This window comes from Marmota monax, unplaced genomic scaffold, assembly GCF_021218885.2.
Source record: "Marmota monax isolate L192 unplaced genomic scaffold, Marmota_monax_Labrador192_F-V1.1 WCK01_AAM20220418_F8-fsc00063, whole genome shotgun sequence".
NCBI lineage: Eukaryota > Metazoa > Chordata > Mammalia > Rodentia > Sciuridae > Marmota > Marmota monax.
In genome coordinates, this window is record NW_026693726.1 from 10,307,140 (window position 1) to 10,331,589 (window position 24,450).

At 36.8% G+C, this 24,450-nt stretch overlaps 1 pseudogene; it reads left to right on the forward strand.

The window, feature by feature from the left end:
• Nucleotides 1-24,450, forward strand: part of LOC124103878 (mitogen-activated protein kinase 8-like) — a 90,617-nt pseudogene that overhangs the window by 44,268 nt on the left and 21,899 nt on the right.

A 24,450-nucleotide genomic window follows, 5' to 3' on the forward strand; every position in this document is an offset into this window, starting at 1 on the left:
CCTCTGCCACACTCTCCTGCCATGATGTTCAGCTCATCTCGGGCCCTTAGAAATGGAGCTTTCTATGGACTACGACCTCTGAAACCGTGAGCCCTCAAATAAACTTTTCCTCCTCTATAATTGTGCTGGTCAGATCCTTTAGTCACAGCAATAAACAATAATCAATGGCTGTACCTGCTCCATTAAGCAACGCAGGACTATCTGAGCTTAGAAACTACTTTGAACAGATTTAGAGAGGGGCTGCTCATATTGGAAATCTGGTACTGTGTTTCGGTATGAAACAATGACTAGTCCTTTCAGCTACATAGGCCAGACCAGATAGGAAGAGGTGGGAAGCAAGTGATATCATAGTTCTAAGGCTGAAGTTGGAACTCTGTAGAGGTGGGCCAGAGGGCAGTGGCTGCAGAATACTACTCCAGAAGTAGTACCATCTGGATTCTAATCCCGATTGCATGCTGTAAATAATAGCATAGCTTTGATTAGACTACTCTTTAGCTTAAGAATCCTCATTCATGAGTCAGTAATAATGAGATTTTTTTGGGATTTTTAAAGAGGATTAATGATATAATAACTACTTAAACTTAGTAGTAGGCATACCACTACTACAGGTCCCAGTCTTCATTGCCATAGGTGAGGCCATCAATGGGGCTATGTGAAATGGCTGTTGGGCAGAAATGAGCACACTGATTGCTTCCAGGACTTGTCTAGAAAAGCTTCATGTGCAATCTTCAGATTCTTTTCCCCTCTTTTCCTATCTGTTTCCTCCATCTCCTGGTTGCCATGGCAGTAAAGGATCTCAAAATATAAAAGAGTAGTTGAGCAAGAATTTGAAAGGAGCCTGGTTCCCTGGATGACTATATGGATACGAGCACCCCTTGATCTCTACCTCTGTCACCCACTGGGCTCTAGCTAAGAATAAGTGTGATTGTGTGAGACCACTGAGACACCTAGGAACTTTCACTATACAACACAGTATGTGGTAATAGTCTGAAATTCCATGTATAAAAAACATTCTTATATTAATTTTTTTAAAAAAATATTTTTTAGTTGTTGATGGAACTTTACCTTTTTATTTATTTGTATGTGGTGCTGAGACAGCGTTGACTATGACTTGATAAACAAGTACTTGGTAAGATGGATGGAGGTAAACATTATTGCAGTATCAGATGCAAACAACATGAATGGGGACTAATCTAGGACTGAGTGTCAAAATGAAAGGGATTGGCTCTTTTTAAAAAGTCTGCTGAATACAACTCCTCTAGTAAATGGAATCCAACAAAAACAAACAAATAAATCATAACCCCCCCTTGTCCTCCATTAATGCCAAAGATGATATTTTGCCTGCCTTACTGAAGACTAAGCAGGGTATTTTAAAAATCACATGGATTACGAGAAGGAAAAAAAAAATCAAGGGGGAAATAACTAGGAAGGTCAATTAGCATGTGGAAGGTTGGACCAGTTGGAGCTTTGGATGAATATGCTGCTGTCCGTGGTTAAAGACCTCATTCTGCCCTATTCTCCTTGGCCTTCTGTGGCTTGATACATGTGTTAAACGGAATTCAGAGTGCAGATTCTTCCAAGCAAGGAAGGGAACAGGTGAAAGACCAGAGTCTGCAAGAAGAAAGAGAAGAAATTTAATCCCTTAAGAAGAGTTTAAACATGCGAAGAGTGAAAAGGGTGGTGGGGCAAGGAGCAGCTCATTATTCTCTAATCTTCATAGCACCTGAGCTCTGGTTAGGAATCTGAACAAGGCACTTTGAGGTTTCTCTTTCCAGCACTCTTGGGTCACTTATGTAACTCAAGAGTTTTCAGATTCAAAAGTGTCTGATTTCTATATTGTTGCCAGCATGACTCAACCTCTTCACTGACTTTAATGGGCATTTTAAGTACCTTAATTTATTTCCAACTATCAAAATTGTTTTCAAATCTCTTGTTTAGTTCAGAGATTACTCTCCCACTTAAATTTTGCTTTAGATTGAAGGACAGAGGAATAACATTGGTTAGCTCGAGTCTGATACTCTGGGGGAGTGGATCTGAGCTGCGGTGGTAAAGAGTCTGTGGCTATGATGGGGATTTGGTGGGTTTTGTATCTGATGTCTGAAAGGCAATAAGGGCTCTATGTTAGTGATCAGACTTACGATTGCTTCCGAAACCAAGCGAAGGAAGCCTTGAAATTGCAAATGAGACCCAATGCACACAATGCAGATTTAAAGAGATAGAACGTCAACGGATTGTGCTGAAGTCTGCAAGTTAAGTTTAATATAAATTAGACTTAGATTCCTCTTGTATTTTCTTTACCTGAATTTCTTGAATGCTTCATCTTAGTTCCTACCATGTGCCAGGCACTGTCCAGATACAGGGGACCCTCATACTGTCATGGGACTAATGAATCCTCAATAGCCATCTTCTATTTGTGTTTCCCTTTTCATTCATGTATCAGTCCCTTTCTTGTCTAACTTCTGTACTGCTCCTTGACAGACTTGTCTCCTAGTGTCAAGTTAGTAGTACCTTTCAAGTTCCTAATGCTATCTTGACATTTATAGTTGCTATAACCATTCTCCCAAGAATCATATTTTCAGCATGGTGAGAGGGTAGAGCTCAGCTACGGGAGATAGGGTGGAGACACTGAGGCACTAGCAGGTGATAGAACACAGTTTCACATTTGACGTAAGTACCAGGGAACCTGCAGATGATTAAAAATGTCTCCTCATAAGACTTTCCAAAAATGCCACAGTCGTAAAGAGCCTGACAATATACCTCATCCAGTTCCCCAAGAACCAGAATTCTTCTCTACCACATCTTCCTCCAGTCTAGATCCAGCCTCTGCTTTCATGTCCAGGGACAGGGTGCTTGCATGGCAATGTATTTATGGATTTCTGTAACTATTCTGTAGTTCTTCCGTATGTTGAACTGTATCTCCATTTGTATAACTTTCTATGATCCTGTGTTTCATTCCTTTAGAAACAGAAATATGTCCTATTTTTTCCCCTCTAGCAATTGTATCAATAAGAAATTTTTCTATACATCCAAAGTCTTACCTTGATTGGCTTAAGAAAAAAGGAAGTTCATTGGAAGGAGCTGACCTAATGGGATCCAAGGACAGAAATACACTTGGGCCTCGTCAGAGACGCAGAATCGGAGACTCAAAGTGGTCAAGATTCAGTCATGTCTCTCATCAGTGCTCTGCTCTTACTTGTTTCTCTTCCTTTTACCCGTCATGGCCTCTCTCCATTTCTGATCTCCTTAAATTCATGTGGCAGACAACATGATCACTAGTAGCTTCCAAGTGTTATATGTTCCAGGTCCTCATCCATTTCTTTCTTCTTCCTCTCCCTTTGCCCCTCCTCCTCCTCTTCCTGCTCTCTCTCCTTTTTCCTCTTTGTCCTGTAATCCCAGAGGATAAAGTTCTCCCCCGGAAGAAATCTGCTCTTTGTAGTCTGGGGTGTGCATGATCATGGTCCTTCCCCCTGCATGTGGGAACAAGAGAGGAAGAAGAGCAGTTTTCAGGAAAAGAGCACAGGGCAGCCCGTTCTATATGAGTGTCCTACAAATATCACACGGGGATATTGGAATACAGAGATCCTTCTCCCCTAAATCATTTCTCCAATTTCCCCAGTCTTTTCTCAAATCATTCTTTTTCCTCGAAGTCACCTCCATTTTGCTCTCTTGCTCTTTCAAATTTTATCATGAAAATGTTCCTTCTAGAACTCATTCTAACAGAGCCGATCAATATAGAGTTAAGGTCACCTCAGCAAAAATTGGAGGTCTTCTAAGAGGTCATTTTCTTTAGGACATATTACTTCACCTGCCCTGGAAGTTTCCATTAATGGTAGGAGTTATGATTCCGAAGAAATTTTTCTATATAGAGACTTCAGGATGAAAGACTGAATAATGACATTGGCCAAGGACGATGTGAATCCAAAGCAAAGTGAAATCCTATTAATAATCTCACTGGAAAATTTTGCCCTGAGAACACTGAGCTATTACTTATACCAAAGCTTTTAGAGACATATTGTCTCCTTTAGTAGTTAAAATTCATGAGCTACAAATGGTAAATGCATTTAGCCCATATTTTTTCTTTATATACTGTATATCTCATATACAGCAGTGCTTAAATGGTACTTTAAAATTACTTTATGTTTATAACTCGTTTAAGTTTCATTATTTCTTAAATAACAAAATCATCTTCACCATAGTACTATTTTATTTAATTCAGTAAATCATTTGTTGAGAACCAACTAAAGGCACGTGGAGAAGATGTTCCATGAGGTCCGAGGGCTGTGGAGGTGAATGTGGCTTTTGAATTTCAGTAGCTTGTAGTCTGATGATTTGTATATATTTTTGCATACATACAAATAATAATGAGAGTTACATAATAGACTCACCTAGGGATGTTACAAAATCAGAAAACATATATAAATATAGGGTGATATGGAGGGGAATTGAGCTACAGTTTTTTGGGGTTAAATAGACTCTCTTCAACCCAGCCCATATCACACACAATCCTATGTTACTTAAACAAGTTATATATCCTGAGAAGAATAGGCAGAACAATATTTATTTGATGATGCTCTTGTGAGAAGTAAATAATTTTGTGAAATTATCCAACATGCTGTTTTATTTGTTCAACCCAAGAACAATTAGAAGCATCCAGTGTGTTGGATAATTCAGATACAGAGCAGCCAGTCATAAAGCAATCTAGCAAGTGCTGGTGCCCAGAACTGGATTAAAGAGTTTGAACTTTTGTACTATTTTGAAATTGGAAGTTTCAATTAAAAGCATAAAATGTCAAATTTCCCATTTAGAGAAATAACTCTGGTTATAATACAGTTTGTGAATTTGGGGAGGCTGAGTCCAGAGGACAAGAGACTTGTTTATAGCTATTCCAGAAATCCTAAGCAAGTGATGATCACAGACATCATTGACAGAGACAAAATAGGACTAAGTAAAAATAGGACTGAAGAGGAGGATGTTGGCATAGGATTTACCAAGCAGTGGCTTCCTGGAGGGTTGCATGTAGAAAAAGACAGAAAGAAAGGAAGAAAAATGGTTCCAAGACTTAGATGATAAGGGATATGGGAGAAGGGTAGGTTTTGAGTGAAGGATAATGAGTCCTTTTTGGGACATGTTGAATTTGAGGTACCTGTGGAACATGAAGGTGGGGATTTCTTGGTGCTTACTTGGATCTAGAAGAGAAGGGCTAAGGAGAGAAGTCTGACTTGGAGATATGCCCTAGGCTCTGAACATTCTCTGGTAATCCCCTAGTTGCCATGCCTCATAATCCACACATAGAGACTCTAGTGAGTAGTATGCACTCGGATTACATACTGGTAACCTGCAATCAACAGGATGAAAGGGCTGATCTTCTCTTTCATGAGTTCATCTAGAAGTTTCCCCATTTACCAGAGAATCACTCGCCTGATCATCATTCATTGCCATCTAGTAGCAAAACTGTCAGCAACACACTGTCCACAGGCACCAGACTTAGAGGCTAATTAGTCAAATGTGGTCACATTGGGTCTGATGAATCTCAGGAACAGAAAAAGAAAGTCTCTGCTCCAAAAATGGTCACAAAGACACTGTTAGACAAGAAAAATGGTTAAAATTGTGACTTAAAAAATTATTGTTCAGAGACTTAAAAATTTCATCAAACATTCCAGGAAATCAGAAGCTTCTGGTAATGCGTGAGTCACAGGGAAGGGATACTTCATCTCCTGGCCTAAGGTTGACTGTCTAATGTGGAAAATCATCTTTGCCTTCTCTCCACTGAACTCTCATATCCAGTCGGTTGCCAAGTGTTAGTAATTTGACCTTGTAGATGATTCTCATCTGTCTCTCTCTTCCTTTCAATTCCTTGCTCGGCACTAATTATCTCAACTTGAATTTTCACACTAGATTCATTTCTACCCTCAAACCATTCTGCATGCTACATCACATTAATTTTCCTAAGTCACTGGACAAAGTCCAGGCTGGCATTTGGATTACTCAACAGTACCCCTAACCTGGGTTTTATAATTCATTTGTTCACTCAAAAAATATTGTATATACAATTGAGAAGGTGGAGTTTTTCTAAACGTGTCTTGTGTTGTCTTCTACCCATGGTTTTTTTTTTCCTGTTTTTTCTAACTTATCCTATCTCCATCTTTTCCTGTACCTCCCTTTCCCCACATTTGACACCCAGCTTAAATATCTTTTAATTAGAATATATATATCTTTATTGAACTAGAGGGAAATTCCTCTTTTTAAAAAATTATTATAAATAATTTACCAATATTTTGAGGAATTTATGTAAAAATGCTATTTCCTCTGATTAAATATAAACTCTTTTCGGGTAGAGAAATACTATTGTTTTATTTTTGTATCCTGTGCAGTACTTTACTCACTATAGGTACTTATTAAAGGAACTAGTGAACACATAATTGAGGACATATGTCATGAAACTTTATTTCAAACTTATCCATTTTGGTATTCCGAAGCAAAGTCCCTCTTCTCTCTAGGAACAAAATTTGCCAGGAGATTCTGAAAATAGTTTTCCTGCAAGTGAGTGTTATACTTTGTTGAAGCCATTGAAATTCAATTATTCAAAGAACATTTATTGAGAACTTATTAAATCTTAGACACTGTGGCAGGCTCTGAAGTTACAGAACAAGGAGTCCCTGCCTCAGAGAACATCGGGACTGCAGGTTCTGTAATAAAAGCAGACACGCAATGCTGTTGGAATCCTGAAGAGGGAGCTCCAACCTTTTCTGGGGAAGGTGGAGAAAGGAGCCACAAATCACTGGGTACAACACCTAAGTTTCTTGCCAACACAGGAGTTTCCTTAACATTTACTCAACAGTAGTTATTGGGTACCAATGCTGTGTGTGTGCACTTTTGCAGGGACTGAAATGTAGTTGATTGTTTACACAAGATTTAAGAATCTTTATTGTGGCAGGTATTATTCTAAGTACTTTATAGACAATATCTTATTTAATACTCATGATAATTTTGTGGAGTTTTCATGAGTATATGTAAAGTAGTACATATTTCACAAAATTGTCATAAAAACTCTAGGTAGAAGAAGAATAAGTTATTTTCTTATAGTCAACATTAACTGGCAGAACTGGAATCTAAACATGAACATTCTGATTTTACAGTGTATCTTCTTAACTTTAATCTTACCTTAATTATCATATAACCTAGAAAGACTATATGTTTTGAAGTTACTCCAATAATAAATAATGTGATATTTAAATTTTTAAAATTGGTTTAAACAAGCCTAAAGAGACAGTCTTTTTTTTTTTTTTTTTTTTTTTAGGATGAAAAATAGGCCCAACATAGTTAAAGCAAAAAAGCGTACTTTTTATTATTCAGGTACTGTAAACCAAATCTTAAGGTATTTTAAGGTATGTATAAACATGGAAATATTGTAAATATGGGAGGAGAAAAATCACATTATATTTCCATTCTAAAAGTAGTCATATAATTTCACTTTATTGTTATATTTTCTTCGTGTATTATTCAAGATTTAACTTCTGCTCAGGACCATTTAAGAATAAGATTTCTGCTTCTGAGAACTTTGAAAATTATCATTATTATTTGCCTTCCCCCTTAGGTGTTGTTTAGATAGGAAGGACATTTTTAAATTATGAGCATGAAGTGTTCTCATTTAAGTTTCAGCAAAAAAAAAAAAAAAAAAAAAGATTTCCTTCTTTTTTATGTGGCAGCCAATTTCTAATAATGTGATGTTTTCGCAATATTTGATCATTTTTATTATAGTGAAATATAAAGGCTTCACCATTTTTAGGTATACAGTTTGGGATTAAATGTAGTCAGAAATTTGTGCACCCATAACCATGATCGGTCTCCAGAATGCTTTTCATTTTGGAAAACTCACTCTCTACAGCCATTAAACAAAAACTCTCTTTCCACCTCAAATCCTCTGAAAACCACCATTCCTGTGTCTATAATTTTTACTGCTCTTAGTACCTCACATAAGTGGAATCAGAGTGTATCTTTTTATGAATTCTTGCATGTAGCATAATACCTTCAAGGTTCATCCTTGTTGTAGACTTTTCTACAGAATTTTCTTCCTTTTCAAGGCCAAACAATGTTTCAATGCATGTATTACTCACATTTTACTTATTTTTCTGCCAATGGTTTCTTGGATTGTTTGCATGTTTTGACAATTATGAATAAGGCTGCTGTGAACATGGATGTAAAAATATTTGTTCAAGTCCTTGCATTCAATTCTTTTATATACCCCAGAGTGGAATTGCTGGATTATGTAATGATTTTATTTCATTTTATTTTTTGTTTTGTTTTTTTGTGAAACAGCCATACTGTTCTCCATGGGGGTTGTATCAGTTACATTACCACCAACAGAATACAAGGTTTCCACCACTTCACATCCTCATCAACACTGAATTTTTGTTTTCTTTTATTTATTTGTTTGTTTTTATAATAGCTGTAATGGGTGTGAAACGGGATCTCATGGTCATTTTGTTTTATACTTCTCTCAAGGCATAAAACCTTTTTCATGTGCTTATTAGCCATCACTGTCTGTTTTGGAGTAATGTGTATCCAAGTTCTTTACCCATTTTTGAATCATCTTCTGTTGTTATTGAGTTTTAGAGGTTTTTTTATATATTTTGGATATTAATCACCTATGAAATACATCATTTGTAAATTTTAATGGTATGGGAGATTGAATGCAAGGCATCATTCGTGCTAGGTGAAGGTTTTGTTACTGAATTTCACTCCTGCCCTTTTTTCTCCTTTATTTTGAGACAGGTCTTGCTAAATTACCCAGACTGGCCTCAAAATTTCTATGTTCCTATCTCAGTCTCCAGAATAACTAAGGTTATAGACCTGTGTAACCTCACCTAACTCATAGTCTTTTGATGCACTAAATTTTAAAATTTTCATGAAGTTCATTTTGCCTATTTTTTCTTTTGTTCCCTGTACCTTTGGTACATATCTAAGAAATCATTGACAAAATGTCCTAAAACTATTACTGCATGTTTTCTTCTAAGAATTGTTAGTTTCAAGGCTTACATTAGGGTTTTTAATATAGTATGAGTTAATTTTTACATATGGTACCAGGTAAGGGTTCAACTTCATACTACTTTTATTTGCATCTGTATATGTAAATGTATCCCTGAACCATTTAAGTACCCTATTAAATGGTCTTGGTGTCCTTGCAAAAAATCATTGATCATATATGTGAGGATTTATGTTTTGGGTGTCAACTCCATTCCATTGGCCTGTTTCCATGTCAGTAATATATTGTTTAGATGACTGAATTTGGAGTAAATGTTAAAATAGGGAAGTAGAAGTCCTCCCACTTTGCTTTGCTCTTTCAGGATCATTTTGGCTATTTATGTCTCTTTAGATTCCATATACTTATAGGATGGGTTTTTCTATTTCTTAAAAAATATTACAGAGGGTCGGGGTTGTGGCTCAGTGGTAGAGCACTTGCCTACCATGTGTGAGGCACTGGGTTTGATTCTCAGCACCACATGTCAATAAATGAACAAAATAAAGATCCATCAACAACTAAAAAAATTTATTAAAAAATTACAGGTATTTTTATAGGGATTGAATTGAATCTTCAGATAATTTTGGTCACTATTGATATTGTCAGCAGTATTAAGTTTTCCAGTTCATGAACCTGTGTTTCTATTTACTTTAGTTTGGGTCTTTAATTTATTTCAGTAATAAATTGTAGTTTAGGGCTGGGGTTGTAGCTCAGTGGTAGAGTGTTTGCCTAGCATGTGTGAGGCACTGGGTTCTATCCTCTGCACCATGTATAAATATATAAATAAATAAATTAAAGGAAGATCCATTGACAACTAAAAAAAAATTAAAAAAGTATAGTTTCCATTGTACAAGTCTTTCAACTCCTTGGTTAAGCTCATTTCTAAGTATTTGATTCTGTTTGATGCTATTATAAATGCCCTTGTTTTCATAATTTGCTTTTCAGATTTTTCATTGTTCATGTATGGAAATGCAACTGAATTTTGTGCTGACTTTGTATTCTGCTACTTTGATGAGTTCATTGATTAGTTCTAACTTTTTGTGTGTGTGTGTATAATCTTCAGAGTTTTCTATATATAAGATCGTACCATGTTATAAATTGACTATTTGAATAGATAATATTTTTCCAATTCAGATGCATTTATTTCTTTTTCTTGCATATTTACTTTGGTTACAACATCTAGTACTATATGGACTATAAGTGGTGAAACCAGAGATTATTGCCACATCCCTGATTTTAGAGGAAACACTTTCAGTCTTTTACTATTGAATACAATCCTTTTTGTGGATTTTTCACATATGACTCTTATTATGTTGTGGCAATTTCCCTCTACTCTTAGTTTTTTTTTTTTGTACTGAATATTGAACCCATGGTCTCTTAGCCACTGAGCTACATCCCAGCCCTTTTTATATTTTGAGACAGGGTCTGGGTGAGTTGTATAGAACCTTCCTAATTTGCTGATGGTGACCTCATACTTGTGATCCTCCTGCCTCAAGGATCCTGAATTGCAAGGATTATGGGTATACACCACTGTGCCTGGCTGAAAAATTTTTAATGTGAATTTTTTACATGCTTTTTCTGCATCAATTGAGATGATCATGTTGTTTTCTTATTTTTCTTAGTGTGATGTATTACACTTATCGATTTATACATGTTGAACCATTCTTGAATTCCAGGTAAAAATCTCACATGGTTATGTTGTATAATCCTTTTACTATGCAGTTAAGTTGGATTTGTTAATATTTCATTGAGGATTTTGGCATCAATGTTCATATAGTGTCACTGTCTGGGTTGGTATTAAGATAATGTTGACCTTATCAAATTAGTTTGAAAGAGTTCCCTCCTCTTCAAGTTTTTGGAAGAATTTAAGAAGGATGTTAGGTCCAGTCCTGTTCTTTGTCGGTATATTTTTGTTGACTGATTCAATTCCCTTACTTGTTAAAGTTCTATTCAGACTCTGTTTCCCCATGATTTAGACTTGGTAGGCTTTGTGTTTCTAGTAATCTCTTTCCTCAAGGTCAATCAATTCATTGGTGTACAATTGTTCATAAATATTCTCATAATCCTTTTTCTTTCTGTATAGTCAGTAGTAATGCCCACATTTTAATTTATTATTTTAGTAGTTTGAATCTTCTTTTTTTTTTCCCCTTTGTCTAAATAGCCAAATGTTTGCCAGTTTTGTTAGTTTTTCCAAAGAATCAACTTTTAGTTTCATTGACTTGTGTGCTTAGCTCCCTTCCGGTTTTCTTGGATTCTAATGTCAGAATTCAAGTGAGTTAGCATACTGGTACATATTATGGGGCCAGTTCCTTACAAAGAATTTATGTGGGGAGTGGGCGCAGAAAGAGGGCCCACTTCTCTAGGCGCTTTAAGGAAAATATTCACTTCAGCTCATTCCTGAATTTGCTTATATTTCTGTCTTTATTCCACTTCCAATCATCACATAGGAGGCAGTCACAAGAATAAAAGGGAAATCTCACATGACAGAGATGGGGGGGAGTGATATTTTTGTTTAATAATTGAATAGCATGGTAATATGCCAGAATAGTATCTCCTGCTCATGGTATCAGTCAGTTTTGCTGTGTAACAATCTCAGGGTTATACTGGTTTACAAAGTAAACCTTTATTGATTTCTCACATTACGCAGATGCTGTGAGTTAGTTGGATGCAGGTCTGCTTTGTGTGTGGGCCATCGGAAACCCTACTACATGTGTCTTCATTTCTGAACCCAGGCTGAAGGAACTGCCCATTTCTGGGACATGTTGTTCGCATGGCAGAGGGCAAGAGGCTATGGCATATGTAAACCTTCTGCGTCCATTGAGGTAGCTAGGCCTACTGGTGGAGCCGAGGTATATGGTCTGCATACAGGAGGCATCAAAAGGGTACAGGTATATAATCTGCTTACAGAAGAGGGAAAGAATAATTGTGAATAATACTAACATATACCAAATTAACCAGCTAGCATTTAGTTTTATTATTCTGGTCTTTGGGGTGCTTGGGGGTACCATGGGAAGGAAAGAAGTCTTTGATTGCTACAATGGCAAAGGAAAGGCTCTGAGCATGTCCCATGTCCATCCATTCCTAATTATATCATGTCATTTTACCACTGAAATTAAAAAATGAATTCAATATTTAAAATGCAAATATAATTAGAAATGCAAAGAATATAACAATATTAAAAATGCAAAGGAGTGCAAATATAAATTATGTAATTTATCTTTTTGACATACGTTGTCTGCAGAGACTTGTGCTGACATAATTTCATCTTGTTTAGTTTGCAGATAAAAAGATAATCCCTGATACCATGTAAATTGTACTGTGGAAAGCTCTTCCAAACCATGATATGAAGGAAAATATAGCTGGGCTTTTTACTAACGAAATATGGAAGTATAAGGAAAGGGGTAAAACAATAACAATAGAACAGTTTGACCTACTCAGGTCTTTCATCTCGATTGAGTTAGCAATTTACCTCCTCAACATATTTTTCTACGGATTGCTTATTTAACCATTTGAAGATGACAGGCAGCAGTTGTACTTTAGAAGTCTGCTATCAGGAGCCACTGTCTAGTAACAAAGTTCTCTGTGACAAAGTTCCCACAGTCTGTGATTGAAAAGTCTAAGATTTTAAGGTTTGAAAACTGAGTTTTTGAATTGAAAGGAAAACACCTCAATTTTAACTCTAGTGTAGGACTTTGGCTTTTTAACATAGTTCTATAGAAACTTTATAAGAAATATTTTTCACAACTGAGGTTACTTTTAGCTTGTTTTTTTTTTTTTGTTTAGTATATGAAATAGGAATGCAGAACTAAAATGCTGTTAAGGTTGATGTGAATAGGAATTCACATATTAAAAGAGTGTAATTCTTTTTTATTGGATGTCTTTCACAAGTATCGAGAAATTAGTGACACCATGCCTTGTTGATTGCTGGTATTTGGGAATTGAATAACCAAATAGCATTTGACTATCATTTATGGAAGAACAAAGTCAAATTCCACCTTCATCCCAGAGGCCTTCTCCAGTTATTCCAATCCTCATCAAACTCTCTTAACTTTGAGATTCTTATCGTTCCCACAAATCTTTATTCTAGATTGTACAATTCATGGAACAAAGCCAGACCTAACCTGTTTACCCTTGTCTCAGCTCCCAGCAGAGGCTGGAGGGTGGTTGGCTCTAAATCTCTGTTTGTTGAAGGAATGAATGTGTTGATTTGCATTATCATCTGGATGCAAATGTGAATGTTCCTATCTTTCACAGGATTGTAAACTCTTCACTGTCAGAGTCAAGCTATACTCCTCATTTTAGCTCCCCCAGTACTTGCAAAGTATGGCTGGGCACACAAAGGCATTTACTATGTAATATTTGTTGAACTGATTCTTCAAGTTTAGTTATGTTTGAGCCTTTCCTGTCATAATTGTCAATCATGCTAGTTTAATTTTTAGGATGATATGGCTCTGAATAAGAGGACCATGTAATATACTTGTGTCTCACTGGTACCTTGTATACAGCTGATATAATGTTGAAATGAACCAAACTATTCATTTTAACTACAATTTAGTATTGCCCAGCTGTGCAGACACAAATCTCCAGATACTTATAATTAAAATGAAATATCAAAGAGTAAATGGGACAAAGAAAGGAAGTGGAACAACTGATTAATCTAGTGAATAAAGTAGCAATCAACATTTACAGAATATCATATTTGATGTACTATTTCAACGTGGAAGAAGTCTTTGAGGTCTTTCTGTACATCAAGGGCATAGCTGGAGAGATGCCTAACATCTCTGTCTCTTGTGATATCTCAGGACCTTGATTCCTACACAGATGACTCCATGGGTATGGCCATCATCCATTCATCTAAACCATAACATCATTTAATCTCTTTGCCTCAATTCCTCACTTCCAAAACAGTCATAAAACAATAATATTTGTCTTACCGGATGGTTATAAAGATAACATGATATAATGCAGGAAAATACTTACTACAGTACTAGACAGAGTAAGTACCTAAGAAAATTAAGCTACTAGAAGAGTATGGAATTCCTAACAAACAGAAATGATTACTAGTTGCAAGAGATGGAAATACTTATTACTCTGATTTTTAAAATTACAATTTGTATACACATATATTGAGTTGCCTTATTGTACTCCATGACTCAATAAAAAATAAGATTATATTCTTGTTGCTCTTATTTGTTGAGTACCTATGGAATGCAAGGAACCATGGTGAGACATGGTCTCAGAAGTTCATTACTACTACTACTAATTGTTTTTCAAAATGATCATTTGTTTTTCGTTAGCTTTTTTTGTTGCTGTGAATAAAGGATCTGACTAGCACAATTATACAGGAGAAAGAGTTTATTTGAGGGCTCAAGGGTTTCAAAGAACTTAGTCCATAGAAGGCAGGCTCCATTTCTCAGAGTTCAATGTGAGGCTGAACATCATGGGCAGAAGGAAGCAGCTAACATCATGACCAGGAAGCAGAGAAATTCTCTACTTACCAGATACAAATATATATCCCAAAGCCATGTCCCAATTCCCATCTCCTCCAGCCACACCTTACTTCTTCATTTACCACTCAGTTAATCCCTATCAGGGAATTAATTCACTGATTGGGTTAAGGCTCTTACAACCCAATCATTTTTCCTCTGAATCTTCTTGCATTGTCTCACATGTGAGCTTTTGGGAGATGTTTCACATCCAAACCCAAATACCATTTATCAAGCACTTATTATGTAATTGAAACTATGTAATGTATTGAATCCATTATCCCAGTACTCAAACCAGCTGTGTCCTAAATATGGGAACTGAGGCTGAAGAAGTCACATAGCTTACTCTGGGTCACCCAGTGCATACATAGTGAGTCAGGACGCACAGTTTCTCTGCATGAAGTTTGGAGTGTGCACTCTCCTTAGGAGACATCTCCAAAAGTGATGTAGAGACTATTCAGGGTGAGTGCCATGGTGAAAATATCATGAGGAAGAAAACATTAGAAGAATCAAATGTTAAGAGTGAGGGCTGAGACTGGCTCAGGGATGGAGTGCTTGCCTAGCATGCAGGAGACTCTGAACCATACCAACTCATTTTTTTCCTAAATTTATTTATTTATTTTTAATTTCTTTTAATTATTTATACATGATAGTAGAATGTACTATGATACATCATACATAAATGGAGTATAATTTCTCATTTTTTCTGGTCATACATGATATAGAATCCCACTGGTCATATAGTCACATATGTATATAGGGTAATAATGTTTGTTACATTCTACTGTCCCTTCTTACCCCTGTACCCCACCCCTCCCTTCAGTCTCCTCTACCTAATCTAAAGTAACTCTTTTTCCCTAGCCACCTGCCCTGTCGCTTATTGTGAGTTAGCATCCACATATCAGAGAAAACATTTGGCCTTTCATTTTGGGGGAATAGCTTATTTTGCTCAGCACAATATTCTCCAGCTACATCCATTTACCAGCAAATGCCATAATTTCATTCTTTTCTAATGCTGAGTAATATTTCATTGTGTGTATATATACCACATTTTTTATATCCCAGAATAGCCAAAGCAAGCCTTAGCAAGAAGAGTGAAGCAGGAGTCATCACAATTCCAGACCCTAAACTATACTACTGAGCCATAGTAAAAAAAATGGCATGGTATTAGCACTGAAACAAACACATAAACCAATGTACAGAATAGAAGACACAGAGACAAACCCACACAAATACCGTTATCTCGTTCTAGACAAAGGTGCCAAAAACATTCACTGGAGAAAAGATAGCTTGTTTAACAAATGATGCTGGGAAAATTGGAAAACCACATGTAATAAAATAAAATTAAACCTCTCTTAACCTGCATGAAACTCGACTCAAAGTGGATCAAAGACTTAGGCACTAGAACAGAGACCTGAACTAATAGAAGAAAAAGTAGGCCCAAATCCTCACCATGTTGGCCTAGGATCTGACTTCTAACTCATTTTTGTACATTGAAAAAAAAAGTCAAATATTGATAATATTTTTATGGCTTCACCTAAAATATATTGGCAACAGTGCTAATGACATGGGTGAAGTTTAAAAAAAATGGGGAGTTTCAATCCTCTCTCAGTGTTCTCCTTTTCAAATGAGGGCTCCTAAACGTTGGAGAGAAAGAAGAAAATAAAAAATATGTGAGTAGATAGAGTAAGGGGATTCTGGAAAAACAGAATTGATCTTTAATGGGGCAAAGTTCAAGAATAAGCTGCTAATGCTCTGATTCTTGAGATCTAGGCATTTTAAGTCAATTTTAACATGTCTTTGTATTTTTAGGGCATTTGTTTAAGATGTCAACAAATGATTAAAGCTGTAAGGGACAGTAAGAGTAATGAAAATTTTTCTACAAAATTTTTTAAGGTTTCCATGAAACATTATAGGAGTAATCTAAGCATACACCTTGCCATTCTTTCAAGAAAGGACATATACCAAACACAAATAGCATTGTTGTTAATGTCATTCTCCTGCAAATTCACCAATATTTCTTTGACACAAAAGTATAGGAATGTTACTGAACATGTGAAAAGAAAGTTTTTGTGCTTTTCTGATTGGAAAAATAGAGAATGAAGTGGGCATTTAAGGACTGTCTGCATTTACCTATTTGGCAAGACTTATCTGCTTTGTGCCCTGAGTGACTATTTATCTGGAGAGGTAACACATCTGCACTGTCCTCTGTCCTGAGCTGGTTCCACCTGAAGGAAGCAAGGTGACTTTATTCACAGGGGATGCTTATTTCAGGGCTTCTCGCACACTACCCACTTCCAGGCTCAAAGGGCTATTTTAAATTATCCCAAAGTAGTTAGGTTTTATTTCTGGAAACTTCTGAAGATGAAGAAAGGACACTGATGTCTACTGATGTTATATATTAGTCAATGTATTAGATCCTTGATATACTTTATTTCACCTCTCAATAACCTTATTATTACTACTACTACTATTTCTATGTTATTATTATTATTGTTATTTTTGCATGTATAACAATGGAGGCTTGGGCAAGTAAAAGAAGCCCAAGGTTACTCCATTTAATTTGAACCCTTGCTAACCCCAAAGTTCTTCTCTTGCTCTGCCTCATGGTGAGCCATAGTGAGACATCTTCTACCTCATATTGGTTTATCCATTGAAAAATTTAATGATTTTCTACCAACATCCTCCTCCTAAATCAGTGGTTCCAAGTTGGTGCAATTTTGTTTTCAGAGGCTCTTCGGCAATGTTTGGGGGTATTTTTATTACAATTGGGGATGGTGGAACTGGCACTGGCTGTTTGAGGCCAGGTAAACTGCAGAATGCATTTTAATGTGTAGGACCCAGCAGAGAATCACCCAACAAATTATTAGAAATGCCAGAGGTGAGACACTCTGCCCCAAATCATCCCTCTGTGCTTCCTAATCCCCTGCCCATCTCTGTATTTCCTTGTTCTGGAAATTTTTGCCTCGCTTCTGACAATCCATTTTTATTTCTAGACAATTAGAGAAACTGAATAATTAATGTAATCTTCCCATTATCAAACTTTCATTAATGTCTATTTGTAGAGATGATTAGCTAGACACCACACAGTGAATTAGATCTTGTTTCTTCGTTTAGGAGCCTATGACCTTAGGCAGACTTCTTTACTAAAATGCAGAAGAGAAAGACCAGAAAAATAACCATGCCAATCTTACATGTAACAGCAGAGAGGTTCTATGTTCTCGGAGGTTAATGGGGAAGGGAAGATGTTTTCCAGGTGATGAATGAGGGTTATGGGAAGGACAGTGCCATGTCCTCACACCTCACACCTCCTACCTGCTCAGTGAAGGACAGCCCTGTGTAGGACAGTGCACTTCAGAATCTACCAATGGAAGGAAAGAATTTGTTCTGGAACACACTGGACATATACTACGTCAACACACACCCGCTTTTTTTTTTTTTTAATAGCTTGTTTTTGGTTTTATGGATGAATAATCCTGTAACCAATATAAATTCTCTCTTGTACTTTGCTTTCCCCAGGTAAACACAGCTATAAGCAAACAGTAGTTCTGTTATCCTCAGAGGCTGCAGTCCCGTTGTTCTAAATTCTTTAAGCAAAAGGCAAATATTTATTTGCCTTTTTTTTTTTTGCAACACAGCGTTAGTTGGGATGTATTATCACAAATCCTAAAAGTATAGCTCTATAGATTCCCCCAGGCCCAAGGCAAACCAAATTTATAGACTGATAAGCTTCTTAATTCCTGAATTCTTAAGATTTCTAAGTCCCTTGGTCTGGCTTTAATATGAATGAAGACTGGGGTCTTTCCTGATTGCATTACCCCCGAGTAGCCACAAGAGGGGGTGTGAAGAACACAATCCTCTTTGGAACTGGGCTCCCAGAAAACCACTTCCTACACATGAAATTCCACCTATTTATTTTTTTCTTTTTTTGTGGTGCTGGGGATTGAACCCAGGGCCTTAAGCATGTGAGGCAAGCACTCTACCAACTGAGTAACCGCTGTGATTCTGCAATCTGTATTTGGGGTAAAATTGGGAGTTCATAACCAACTTGAATCTAATGCATGAAATATGATATGTCAAGAGCTTTGTAATGTTTTGAACAACCAATAAAAAAAAAAAGAAAACCACTTCCTTCCTTGAACAGCAAGCAGCATCTGCAGCTTCCTGTATTCTGAAAGGGAGGAAGAGACCCTTGGAGCAATCCCTAGTATGTCTTCTTAACAAACTGTCTCCACTGAAAAGGAAGACAGGGAAGGTCCCGAAGGTTCTTTGAGATTTCCTGTTCTGTGTTTCCAAATGATGCCTAGGGGAGAGTCTGCAACATCAGCCCACACAGGCAGTGTGCTGTATATGATTTAGCTGAAATTTCACCATTCCAGAAATGGCCAAGGCTGCTAGGGTGACTTGGGGTCTGAGTAGAATTAAGATCTCCAAACTTGAAACATTTTTTTCAGTGATGATTAATTTTCATCAAAAAGTTTCTTGCTTCCTTTGACATGTTCAAAGGAAGAAAAATCATTCTCTCTTTTCTTTCGAAATAGATAAGAAAAATGAAAAGTCATAGCCCCAGGTCTCCCTATCCTCTGTATGCTCCTGCCCCAGGCAAGTGTCCCAAAGAGTCAGGAGAGCTCAGGTGCTTCCAAGGATACTCCAAATTGTTCACTGAAAGGGTGCTGTGGGGAAAGAGAACACAGACCAAACACAGGGGCCCCTCAGACAATGATTCTCAAGTGCTGGCATGTGTTGAAATGACTCAGAATACTTCCTGGTCCAGAGTGTTGGGTTTCACCCAGAGTTTCTGATTGACTTCATCTCTGGGTCACCTTGGCATGTCACATAATCTCTGTCTTCATTTATCTTCTCATCTATGGAAGGAAACAACAACTACATATATCTTACAGGGTGGTTTCTTGAGTTAAATGAGTTAATACTTGAACAATAATTAGAGAAATGCCCCTATGTCTTTTTCCTCAATAAATAGTAGTCATTGTTGCTATCCCTGACCTTTACTTTCAGTATGAATTTCCTTATTTGGAGACTTGAACTAAGAATCTTGTCAATTTCTGGAAGTGTGCCTTTGGGTTGTGTTATTGGGTTGCTGGAAGTTTTATGGTATAACCTTTAAACCTTTCACCAAGCTGAAAGATACAGCTTGGCTGCCAGACAGAGGCCAGCAATCTAGTGTAAGGGTCAGATATAATTTCTTAGCAGTGAAAGTATTCAGAATATATAGCCAGTTCAAGGATTTTCAGTTTTGAACCATTTGGTGCACTGACTCTATTACTTCTTTTGACAGATTAGAATAGCCTATACAATGATGTTTGTGCTTAACAAATCATCAGGAGGAAAAAATGGAAATCTCCAGATAAAGGTGTTCCTTACACATTGTTGTGTGACTCTGGGCAAAGCACTTCATGTGCCCATATCTATTCCCTGAGAGATAAAATGGGTATCATGCTTAAAACTGGCTCAGAATTACCAATCATGTTTTCCACATCTGATAGGTGACTAACTATTATTCTATTACTTGTATACTTTAAACAAATGTCTTTGAAGTAGATTTCAATTTTTACCTTTTAATTTCTTAAAAATTTATTTGCTGTGTAGATAATATTGTCATGATGCAAAATTCCAATGATAAATAGGGAAAAAAATAAGCTTCCCTCCCATATTCATCACCTATTGACAGTATCTGTCTGCTGAAACCTTGTTTTTCCAAACTAGTAGACATTATTTATTTGAGTCATTTTAGGTTTACAAAACAATTGGGCTGAAAGTACCCAATCGCCCCTTTATTCCACATATACCCAGCCTCTACTATCTCTATCACATACCAGGGTGGTCTAGTTGTTATAGTCCATGAACCAGCCCTGACACATGTTCATGTCTCAAAGTCCAAAGTTTACTTTAGGGTTCACTCTTGGAGTTGTATGTTCTTTTAGGTTTTTTTCTCCTCCTCCTCCTCTTCCTCCTCCTCCTCCTTCTTTCTTCCCAGGGATTAAAGCACTCAACTATCCCCAGCCCTTTTTCTTTATTTTTTAAACATTTTTAGACAGGGTCTGTCTGCATTGTTTTGGCCCTCACTAAATTGCTGAGGCTGGCTTTGAACTTGCGATCCCTCTCTCAGCCTCCCTATAGCTGGAATAACACGTGAGCACCACCACAGCCGGCTGAGGTTGAGATTTTAAAATAGCTCTGAGATATAAGGAAATCTTAACCACTTGGATCTTAGGACTGTTTGATAAGTCTCACAGACATATTGTATTAAAGTTGGTATCTAGCAGCAAACATGATCATGGACGTGGTGCTTTTAACAGAAACATTTCCTGAAACCTATGTTCATTCTTTCTGGTCTTAGAGGTTGTAGGAGATAATGGTAATGGTGCCTTTCCTGTTAGGGGCTGAGGTGAAATTAACATGCTTCCCATTGGATTTTTTCTTCTCTTCTGTCTTTATTTGGGTATCACTCCTGCTTCTGGATGCAGGTAAGACTCTATGCCATTGACATAACCCATCATTCAAGTTTGGATCATTCTCATTCTAGCTTCCTCTATCTTCAGCCACCTCAGCATGTCCACCTCATATCCCATGTCTATGGTTATGCTACTCAATATCCATCTTTCTATTTCTCTTGCTGGATTTTAAACTGTTCTCTTCTTCCCCTGCTCCAGAATTCTATGCCCTGAATTGTCTGCAAGAGGTGTTTCGTAAATATTTGCTGCGAGTACGAATCAGCATTGACATTGTTACAGTTAAGAACCATCTAGTTAATCTGATTCTGTGTCTCTCTAGCATGAAAATACAAATTCCTAAGGAGAGCTGCTGTAAGAGTAACAACAACTAACCAATTTTGATACTTAGTATGTATTGGACAGAATGCTAGACATTGTTACATAAATTATTTCTCTTCTTCTTATAAAACTCTCCATTTATCATAGTTCCCATTTTGTATATGAGGAAACTGAACCTTAGTGAAATTAAATAACCAGCCCAGGGATCTAGGCAAATGGATCATGTACTAAAAGAATTTCAGGGTTGCATATCAGGGCCTATGACAAAAATCACAAAATAAATTTTAATTTAACTTACATGTTATATTGAAGTGAATTGTTTAAATATAAGTGTTCAGTAAGATCATTTTTTTGTGTGTGGTCATTTGATTAGTGGTTCTCTTTCTCTAAAGTCTGGAAGCTTCATGGAAATAAGGCTGTTTTGCTTTTTATACATGAAGCTCCCAGCAAACTTTGGGGTATTTCCATTCTATGAATGATCTCTACCTTCCTGTGGTCTAACGAGTTCATCTCTTGGCAAGTCAATCCTGCTTTAGAATTAGTGCATTTTGGAAACTGAATGTGTGTGGCCATCACAAGGAATGAATTATTGTTATTTCCTGGAACAATAGTGCTCATCCTTATCTTTCATTATTCAGATTTAATTTTTGGTATAGATATTTGATGGAGAAAAAGATATATTCCTATATAAAAGAGATAACCGAATCCCTGAAAGCACATTTCCTAAATAATTTGTATAATACTATTGAGTCTCAAGAAATTTATTCTTGGAATCCTAACCACATTTATGCATGTTGGTTGCTGGGAATACATTATTGTGTCCACCCATAAGTTATCAGTAATAATGCAGGAAGGAAAAGTCTATGTCCTCAGAGTTAAAGTCTCAATGTACCTCTGAACCCAAAATAGCTCTAAAGATTGGTATGTTATCAGAAAGGACTTTGGAAACAAAAACAGACTGTATTATTGTACTCTTTTCAAAATCATTGTATTTCTGCTCTTCACTTCGTATTGCTTAGAGTTTCGGGTTTTAACTTCTCAGCCTGGCATTCAAGAAATTCCATTTTATGACCCTAGTTTTTACCTTCACCTTTATATAATAGTCCTCAACAGGGACTCTGGGCTATTGGAATGGATTTTTGCTGTCCCTCTCATATGTCAGGGTCATTTTAATCCTCACTGCTCAGATAACATGATTTTCTCACTTCTGTATCTAGCCATACTTTTTTTGATTCCTCAAAATCAAGAGTGGATATGGGTTTTCACTTTCTCAATGTATATGATGATCTCAACCATAATTTAGTAATGTGACTAAGGACTTGGATTCTGATTTTGATTGAAGCAAGGCTTCTTTGTGTACTTTTTAGGTCTTTGTGAGGGAGTTACTAACTTCTTCAAACCTAGTTTCCTCAGCTGTAGATTAATTTACCTTATAGAATTGTTATGACAGTTAATGAACATGTAAAATGCTTAACAGAGTAAAACATAGAAAACAACAACTACAGACTCTTTTGCATTCTTATTTCAAGTATTCTTTCTCCAGTTAGGTTGTAATTTTCTGTGTGAAAACAAAGATCATGCCTTCCATTTTGAATTATCACAACACCATGTTTGGTTATATTCTTTTAGTCCCAACTTAATGGAAGAACAACATGGAGTTAAAGAAAGACTAGTTTTGATCTATGGTCCCACAGTCAAGGCTGCGTGATGTTTTAATTCTCTGCAGTTGTGAACATAAGAGCTCTGCTCTACTCATGGTGGTGTTAGGTGATGTTTTTGCATACAGTTATAGAAATGTGAGGATGGTGAAAGTTTAAGAAGCAAGTAGGCAAGTAGGATTCGCAAGTCTAGCAATCCTAGGAGAGACTTGAGCTGGAGATATCTTTTCCAAGTCACCTTTGTCTGGGAGGTGAGAAGCCACTGGCTCTGCAGGGATGCAGCTTGACATAGCTATAGCTATGTTGGTCATAACCATCATCTCATCCACCAGTGACATAAGTACAGCCATTTTGGTCATAACCACCATCTTGCCCACACATTTCAAGCTGCATGGAATAGACTAAACAAAAATAGTTAAGATGCTCAAAGAGCATTTTGTGCTAGGCACTGACCGGTCAACTGTCTCTTAACTGAATCAGGACATGTTAATAATATTTGAGAATTCCCAGTTCATTCTGGTTTGCTGTGGTTTAATTCTGCTCAGCTTAGTATATTAACCCCTTTCTCCTGTCTCCGAGGGCTGGTTCCTTCTGTCTTGCTGCTGCCCAACACATGCTTCTGTCTAAGTCCCCGGTGAGTTATATTTTGTACAATCCTAGATTTGTTCCCTCTTTCTTCTGTCTCTTGATACCTTCCACTTTGGGCGGCCAGTTCTTCTACACTAGATATTTTTCCAAAGCAGGCATGTCCTTGCATAAGAGTATTGAGTCCAAAAAGGAAATGTTATAGAAGCCATGAATATAGACTTGCTAATGGCTGCATAGAAGATGATTACTGCACAAAGGAAATAAAAGTGTAAGTAGAAAGACAGAAAAGACACACTTCACAGAAGAGAATATTTCAAGATTGACATGTTTGATGCTGCCAAAAGCTTCTGAGGGTCCAAATAAGCTGGGGATGAAAAGGAGCATTGTGTTTATCTACAGGAGGTCACTGTTGACCTTTGTTGGAGCTATTGAAGAAATATTTAGAATGGATTGAGAAGAGCCTGGGAAATAAAGAAATAGAAACATCAGGTAAAAAAATGACTGTTAAAGGAAAAACAGAGCTATAGATACAGGAACAGAATTTTAAAAGAAATGTGATCTCTATTGATTTTTTTATTTTACAGAGAGAATTTTTGAGCACATTTAATGTCCAGTGGAAAGGATGCACATCAGTTATAAATTGAAATAGGCCCTCCTAAATTAACATCTGGACTTCCTAGCCTCTAGTTCCTCAGAATGTGGCCTCACTTGGAAATAGGGTTGTTGCAAATATAATTGGTTAAAATGAATTTGTGCAAGGGCTGGGGAGATAGTGCAGTGGTAGAGTGCTTGCCTGGTATATGTGAGGCCCTGAGTTCAATCCTCAGAAGTAGGGAAAGAAAGGAAAACAAAACAAAACAAAACAAAACAAAAAATGATGCCTGCTTAGATGGGCCCTAATCCAACGT